The sequence below is a fragment of the Magnolia sinica genome, chromosome 8, assembly GCF_029962835.1.
Source record: "Magnolia sinica isolate HGM2019 chromosome 8, MsV1, whole genome shotgun sequence".
Classification (NCBI taxonomy): domain Eukaryota; kingdom Viridiplantae; phylum Streptophyta; class Magnoliopsida; order Magnoliales; family Magnoliaceae; genus Magnolia; species Magnolia sinica.
In genome coordinates this window covers 37,413,568-37,423,018 of record NC_080580.1, presented here as the reverse complement: position 1 = coordinate 37,423,018, position 9,451 = coordinate 37,413,568, and positions in this window count along the sequence as shown.

The following is a 9,451-nucleotide window of genomic DNA, read 5'->3' as shown; positions in this document are numbered from 1 at the left end:
TGTGTAACGCCCTGAAATTCGGGGGGTCGAGCATAACTCAGCTCTCGAGTTCCAAAACATCACTTATGCAACATATTTAATTATGGATGTATGTTGACTGTATTAGTGCATAAAACACGGAATAGATTAAGCCAAAACACAAATATGATTCAGGGATAAGTGAATAAAGCAAGCGGAAGACTTATAGGAAAGTATGTGTATAAGTGTAAACCCCTGAATTACATATACAAGCCAGATCGTATGAAAGTGTTATTTAACAAAATTATAAGTATCAAGTTACATCATTTAAGTTCCCAAAAATAATCCCATAATCCCGCACATCAGACCGAGGCTCGCTAGAACCCGTCTGAAAACTGCATATAGGAGAAGGCAGCCTCGTCATCATCCAGCTCCCGCTCTACCTCAGAAGTCGCATCCACATCTGCAACATCAGAGCCTAAGACAGAGTCTGGTGGGTGTTTAACATCGCCCCAGAAACGTGGGAGTGAGTGATCAACTCAGTGGAACAATAAGGCACTGGTTAACATGTTATCATTTCAATCAAACAGTAATAATAAAGCAGGACAATTAAATAAATCCTAAATACTCTTGTTAATGCAAGGATGTATGCAATATGATGCGTGCCCTCACGCGTACACCCTCAGCGTCTTCATCTTACGTTACGCATGACATCGCCTCAAAGTGCGCCACATCTACAAAGCACATGCAAATGTAGTGCATGGATATGATTACCAAGTTGTTATTAGTCCATTTCACACAGCAGGATTGGGAAGCTAAAATACCTTCCTCGTGTCACCATCCAAACAGTGATCCATACTAGGGTCGTCAATCCTAGACATCTCATACGATCATATGTTTGAGGTCGTAGCAAAGAGCTCGTCACCAATCAATGCACGCCTTTCATGCCTTTACTACCATAGTTCGGCTCGTCACCTCCTTGCGGTATCCAGGTATACTCGAGCTCACTACAAAGGGCTCGTCACCAATCAATATAGGCCGACAGCACGAATATAGTGTCCCATACCACCATAATCGGCTCACGAGTTTAGTTGCTCACTGGTCACTACGGGGAGGCTCATCACCACAGCGTAGGCCGACAGCTCGACCACGGTGTCCCATACCACCATGTCTGGCTCATGAGTCTTAGCGGATCAAGTACCATAGTTAATAGGATGTCACTGGTGAGTTCGGTACCCTAGATTCAAATAGTAGCGTCCAATACATAGTGAACATAGATCAGACAATCGGGTTACTTGATGAACTCGACTTGCACGAGCACACGTTGAATTGAATGACATAGAGTGCGCAAACACTCCGCGTGGCCAAACCACTGCCGCCAACTCTAATACGGCTCGGGTTCGTCTAATACGTCCTACGTGGCGAAAGCGATCTCAACCACGAATATAGAGTCGATTACCGATTTCCTGGACTAATGCATAGTCCCACACACCTTACACTACAACAGATATTAATATGGAATGTAAAATAGTAATGGAACAACAACTTAAATCATGGTACATAAGCACTTGAGGAATATCAACTTAACATAAATGTAAGCATAGGTAATGCTTGAATTTAAATAACTTGGAATGTAACTGCATAAAGGAAATCATGCGCATCAATAGGAGTATTGAGAATCACTTCTCAATGCCCACAATTAGTGTAATAAGTTACACTTAGATCATTCATGCATTTCTACAAACACTTAGCATACATGGAACAACATGCATGACGTATGTTGGAATACATGCACTTAGACAATTCCTTTTACCAAGGAGTCGTCATACATGCATCTAGCATACATACACGACAAATAATCATGGCAAACATAAGTGCATATTTTATACGTATATGGTATTTTATAAATACACATAGAATACACAAATCTCAACATAGCACATGCATATCAGGAAAGCAATGTAAACTCAACATTTGGCATGTGAAATCTCATCCATAACAAGAATAAATCACTAACTGGCGTTGAAAGCCTTGAAAACCATAACCTATACACTTAAAGTCCGCACCTTAAGCGAAGAAAGAACCACCGAACTGATTTAGACGAGTTATCTTCGTCAATGGTGCTAGAATACCCTAAAACAAGGATAGAAATGAGATACAACAACACCAAGACTAATCTAAGCTCTAACACAGGTTAGGGTTAGGTTAACTTACCCCAAAAGGAACTCAGAATCGTCAGAAGAACGATTCAAAGTGAAGGTTCAAAGATGAAGAAGAACAAAGAAGAATCCAAGATGATTCACCAACTTATCTCTCTCACTTTCTCTCTCTTTTTCACTCTCTTTCCAAGCTAGGGTTAGAGAAAATTCGTATGGAAAAGAGGGCTAGGGTTTAAGGACTATAAATAGGCCTATTCTTGATGAAAATAACCCCAGGGACAAGGTATACTTAGGTTATAACCAAAGCATGCCTATCTCGATCCAACGAAGCACTTCTGGTGGGCCTATAACCACGAAAGGTCGGACTTAAGCTCCTTGACCATGGATCTAGGTCAAGCTGAGTTTTCATACCGACCGGCTCTTCAGATCAGCCGTGGCGGACCACACTCAATTCAACGGTCACGGAATCTCGATCAGGTCCACAAGCACTAGGATATGCCTGGGCCAACTATCCTGATCAGAGGGTGAAATTGGGTCAGAATCCAACGGTCAGATAGCTTAAAATCGTCGCGCAAGCGACACGACTCAGATTTCATAAAAGCTAAATAAATTCCAACCGTTCTCACACTCTTCACTCCGAACTCAATCAAATCGACCCAGAACATCACATGGACTTGATTTTCGAGATGATGGTCAAGCCCAACTCGGTGACCGCAACAGCCTAAGATCATCGCCATCGGACTTTCGACGCGCGGTCTAGGTCCGATCCAGATTTTCCAAAAATTCCCCAGAACAACTGGATTTAGCGATGGATCCCAGATTTCAGAGTAACGTAGCGCTAACTAATCTACAAGTTTAGAGCCATGCATATACAATTTAAAGTGATTGATGCGAATTTCACAAGCAATCGAGTAAAGCGCTAATTACCCCAAAAACAACTACTTAAGGAAAGATTAGCACAAAAATTCCAAGGTCATTACAATATGAGTCATGGTTGTCATGTTTAAATGGTCCATGTTCATAGTTGTAATGGATCGTGGTTGTCATCTACATAGGATCATTGTTGACTACCACCCCCTTATGAGAAACACGACCCATACAACATGGCAACCATGACCCATATGTCATGACAACCACAACCCATTATTAAGTTCAAGATTTTCTCTATGGGTCGTGGTTCAAATGTACAACGGATCGTGGTTATCATCCAAATTGGAACATTGTTAATATGCACCAAGGTTCACGAATTAAAAAGTGCATTACAGTTCACATTACATTATCACAAATAAAATAATAATAATAATAATAATAAAATAATAAATGATCATCAGCCTCAACCACAGCTAGCAGGGACGAAAGTGCATCGACGCCGATTGTGACCTATTCATTTGCATCTCAAGCATCTGGGTGTTGGCCTATCTTCTCCTAGGGATGTAATTCAAACATTTTTCGGTCTTTCAGCAAATCTTCTTGTTTCTCACATGTAACATTCACTTCATCTGAAATGTCCCATTGTAATCGACCTTTGTCCTTGAACACCTGCCCAACAGATATTTCGATAGGATCCTCCACAAATTCTGGATATCCTTAATGATCTGAAATAACAAAAGCTTCATCAGATGGAGCGAAGACAGTATACAATCATATAGGAATATATCCATTTTCTTCTTACACTAGTATGGGTAAATTTCTGCAGATTGACCTCTAACAAGCACCGCATCACTTCTAACAGGCATCGCAACATATCCTTTTATCCACTTCTCTAGAACAGGCATCCTGGGACTGCCTGGTGACAGAAGTTTGAGTGCAGCTTTAGCTTCTCTTCTACCAATTACTGTGTTATATGGGTCGTGGTTTGCATCGGTCATGATTGTTACGTTATATGGGTCGTGGTTGTTATAATTGAGCTGCAAATGTGAAGAACAAGGGGAAATCCCATGGGTCGTGGTTGTTATAATTGAGCTGCAAATGTGAAGAACAAGGGGAAATCCCATGGGTCGTGGTTGTTATAATTGAGCTGCAGATGTGAAGAACAAGGGGAAATCCCATGGGTCATGATTGTTATAATTAAACTGCAGATGTGAAGAACAAGGGGAAATCCCATGGGTCGTGGTTCTCATGTGATAGGGGTAGTTGTTGTCATGTTAAATGGGTAGTGGTTGTCATGTTATATGGGTCGTGGTTCTAACAAACACAACCATAATGAAGAACAATTCTCTTCAACGGGCACCAAGCAAGCTGACAAACTCTGTTGGAAAGGTGTCTACAGAATTTACTGTGGAGGAGATTGATCTTCAGGAAGATCGTCAACATCCCTGAAGAAAGAGAAGGGATCATCCATAAAGGAAGAACGCAAGAAGGACATCTGGTTCGGATTGGCTTGTGAAATTAATTTGAAACCCAAGTACACCTTTATAGATAGGCTGGTTAAACATTCTAAAGGGTCGCACTAATTCCGACAAGGGATTATACGATTTCCTAAAAAAGAATGCCGTGCTAATTCCAAAAGGAGGGGGGTCGTGGATATGATGAACAATGTGTCATGGTTGACATTCAAAATGGATTGTGATTTTTATCCACGTTGGATCGCAGTTGTCATTCAACGTTTGATCATGGATCGGGGGAAAATGGATTAGCAACCACGACCCGTGGTACCTGAAAACCACGACCCATATCAAACGAAAACCACGACTCATATAAAATGATAACCATGACCCATATAACATGAGAACCATGACCCATATAACATGAAAACCAGAGATATCATATAGTGTGTTCCACCTTAGATTTAGTACATGACATATATAGATATCATGCAAACAATATCTGTATAGTAACATAGGTCACATCAGATGGTGCGACCCATATAACATGACAACCATGACCCATGTAACATGACAACCACGATCCTCACCTCATGGCAACCACGACCCATATAGCCTGCATTTCCTATTCTTGCAATCTATCAATAGTCGTATCATATTCGAAAAATGTCAATTTAGCTTTAGTACGAAAGGGCACGTTATTTTTTTGACTTCGATGGACGGTAAGGATCTTATGTGCATGTATGGGGATATTATCATCATCCTCACTCTCAACATCACTGGTTATTACTTTTGAAGAGAGTTTTTTTAGATGTAAAGGATGGTGTAAAACTCTCCTCGCAACTACTATCATTTTCTAAAGTTGCACTCTCATTTTAGGGCTTGATCCCTCGGGATATCTCTGGTTCTCATGTTACATGGGTCGTGTTTCTCATGTTATATGGGTCATGGTGGTGTGGGTCATGGTTGTCATGTTATAAGGGTCGTGGTTATGATTATAGATGGGTCGCGGTTGTCATGTTAAATGGGTCGTGGTTATCACTTTAGAGGGAGGCCGATTGACATAGGTCGTAGTTTTCATGTTACACGGGTCGTGATTGCCAATCCATTAAACAATCACAATCCACAGTGGATGAAAACATGACCCATAAGTTCGTCATATCCACGACCCTTCCCTCCGGAATCAGCGCCACATTCAATTCCAGGAAATCATGTTAATGTCGCTATCGACCCGTAATCCCTTCGGAATCAAAGCGACCCTTTGGAATCACCACCCCCACATTAACCATTGGTTGACCAGCCCATAAAAGTGGTACTTGGGCTTCAATTACCTTCAAAAGTGAATCTGAACCAGAAGTCCTTCTCGCGTTCTTCCTTTATGGGTGATCCCTTCCCTTTCGTCGAGGATGTTAACGATCTTCCTGAAGATTAACGTCCTCCACAAGAAATTCCCAAGTGAGTTTTTCAGCTCGCTGGGTGCCCTTCGAAGAGCACAGTTCTTCATATTGTATTTTAATTATGGGTTGTGGTTGTCATGTTATATGGGTCGTGGTTGTCATGGGTCATAGTTATTACATTTTATGGGATGTGGTTCTCATTGATCATGGTTATCATGTAATATGTGTCGTGGTTGTCTTGTTATATGAGTCGTGGTTGTTGTATGTTCACCACGACCCATTTAACATGAAGAAAGGTCTCTTCAAAGGTCACCCAGCGAGCCGTTCCTCCTCGGAGAACTATTTTGGTCAGGCTAAAACATGACATTGTCAACAGAGCTTTTCAGCTCTCTGGGTGCCCTTTGAGGAGAACTATTCTTCATATTGTATTTTAAGTCATGGGTCGTGGTTATCATTTAATATGGGTCATGGATATCACATAATATGGGTTGTGGTTATCATGTAATATGGGTCATGGTTGAAATGTAATATGCATCGTCGTTGTCTTGAAATATGCATTATCGTTGTCATGTAATATGGATCGTGGTTGTCATGTTAAATGGATCGTGGTTCGAATGTGAAATGGGTCTTGGTTGTCATGTTATATGGTTCGTAGCCCTAAAATCACAAGACAAAAGGATAGGCGACATGGAATATAAACATAGTTCCATGTGGGCCCATATGGTCGTGGTTGTCATGTTATATGGGTCGCAGTTGTTACATGTTTACTTCTGACAGTGGGTTCCATTGTCCCCATTGTTTTCTATTATGTAGCCCACACGAGCTCTGGATCAGGTTGGTATTTGGATCCCAGTCACCAGCCATGGTCCCAACCATGACGTATGTGTTTCATTCATTCCGTTCATCTGTTTTAACAGTGAAAGGCATGATCGTTCATTTATTTTTACAGATCATTTTAGGGCTTGATCCAAAAAATAAGAGGGATCATTATCAAAATGCCTAAAAAAAAATTACGGACCTCGTAGTGGACGAGGATTTCAGACAAGGAGAAACAACATCCCTATCTGGAAGTTGGTCCCTGGATCTTCACTTTCCTATGAAAATAAAAGAAGAAGAAGGTCTGTAAAAGGTTCATGTGAAAGGCTACATTCGGCCCTTCCAAGCTCATATATTCTTCGGTATTCTCCGCGAGAGAACAGATTGGCTACTCCCACAGTCACTATAACGCCCCAAATTTCGAGGGTCAAGTAAAGCTCAACTCCCAAGATCCAGTACATCACTTATGCAACATGGATAATGATATTTAGATTTCGTCCATATTAATGAGTTAAACATGAGCGGGATTATACTAAAACAACACATCATACTCCGGATATAATTAATTTAAGCAAGTGGAAGACTGAAACATATATATTTGAGCAGGTAAGTGTTTCACAACCTCCAAAGTATGAATATGTAACCGGGCTAAATATATATACATGTTTTGTTTCAAAATATACAAAATATGAGAATGTAAGATGTCTAACTAAGCCAAGTATCCCCCTGTTCCCGTCGAATCAGCACGAGGTCTACAAAGGCCCGCCTGAGAGCTGAAAATAGGAGAACTCTTTCTCCTCGTCCATGAAGTCCTGCTCCATTGCATAGACTTCGTCAATACCTGCACCTAAACTAGAGTCTGTTTGGTGTTTTAAAACACCGTCCCAGGGTGAGAGTGAGTGATCAACTCAGTGGTACTATAAGGCAAAGGTTAACATGTTATCAAGTCAATCAAGCATTAATGATAAAGCAACATAATAATCACTTCCTAACTACTCTTGTTAATGCAGGAATGAAGTGCAAGTAATGATGTATGCCCTTGCACAAAGCTCCCTCAAAAGTGACTCCGACAACCAATTTCTATATGTCAATACTCCCTAAAGTACACCTTCTTCGCCAAAAGCACATCCTAACTAATGCAATGTGATGCATGGCCGTGTTAGCTGAGTACTTAATTAAGCTTATTCATACAGCAGGTTCGGGAAGCTAAGATACCTCCCTTTATATCATTAACCCAAACCGAAGGATCCATCTAAGGTCATCAATCCTAATTAATCACATACGATAGGCAAGTTGTAGGGCATCACTCCTAATGAAAAGCAGTCGATAGGCAAATTTAAAGTTTATACTCGCTGTCACTACGAGAAGGCTCGTCACCTCAGCATAGGCCGACAGCTCGAATACGGTGTCACATATCACCATGCCCGACTCACGAGTCTGGGTTGCTCACTGGTCACTACGGGGAGGCTCGTCACCCCATCATAGGCTAACTACTCGACCACAATGTCTCATACCACCATGCCCAGCTCATGAGTCTTAGCGGATCGTGGTACCATAGTTAAAGTGGGTCTTTACATTGGAAGGGGTACCTTATATTCAAGCAGTGGTGTCTATACATGGTAAACACATAATAGGTCAATCAGTTTATTAGACAAATTTGATTGGTACGAGCGCACGCTGACTTAATCAACATGGAACGCGAAAACTCCCCTTGTGGCCTAACCACTGTCGACAATCATCGTGCGACCCAGATTCATCGAATATATCCAATGTGGCGAGACTAATTCAACCACTCAAACGGGAACTGTTACCGATTGCCTGAACTACATTGCAGCCCCAATCTTACTTAAATGCAGTAAGCATATGTAATAATAATCTCAGCATTTAGCAAACAATCCAAATAAATTCCTCGTTTGAGCATTTCGTCATACACATTAATCATATTTCCTAGCACTTGTAATTTATCCATAAATCATGTAGACGCAGTTAAGGTTACATGAGGGAAACTATACATATGAATAAGTAATCGAGAATCCTATCTCAATACCCTTAATAAATACAAATCATCAACATTTTCTCATTCAGACAATTTATCAAACACTTAGGCTACACTTCACCAAATATGTAGACTAGGTTAGTTACAAAGTATATTTCAATAATTCCTTAAACAAAGAGGTTATCATGCATATGACAAACATAAATCCTAGATTAGTAGTCATGGCAACCACAAATCACATTTACATGTTCATTCAAACATTTCAACAAACACATAGGATACATATTTTGTCTAACATAGTTCATATATGTAAAATATATTGAAATCAGCGTGTCTAAGACGATATGGTAGCAATCAAGTCAGACATAAATCATTAGCTGACATTGAAAGCATTGAAAATCATAACCTAAATGTTTATAGTCCGCACCTTTCGTTGAAATACTCAGTTCGAATTATACGTTCTCGAAAACAGAACGTCGGGCACCTAAATGGTGAAATCGGTTAGCTAGGTTGACAAATAACCATTTTGGATCTCAACTACGGTATTAGGGTTAGGATTTCTTACCCAAATCATAACCAAAACAGATCATATATCGTAACGAGAGGGCAATTCGGTGTGTGGAGTTGTGGGAGAGAAACACTGCAACAATCTCCCAAGGTTTCTCTTTTCTCCTTGCTCTTTTCTCTTCTTTTCTCTCTTCTCTCTCCTAAGGTTTAGAGAAATTCGTATGAGAGAGAGGTGGAGTGGTATAAGGGCTATATATAGGCCCAAGAGTGATGCAAATGGCCCTAGGGCCCTAG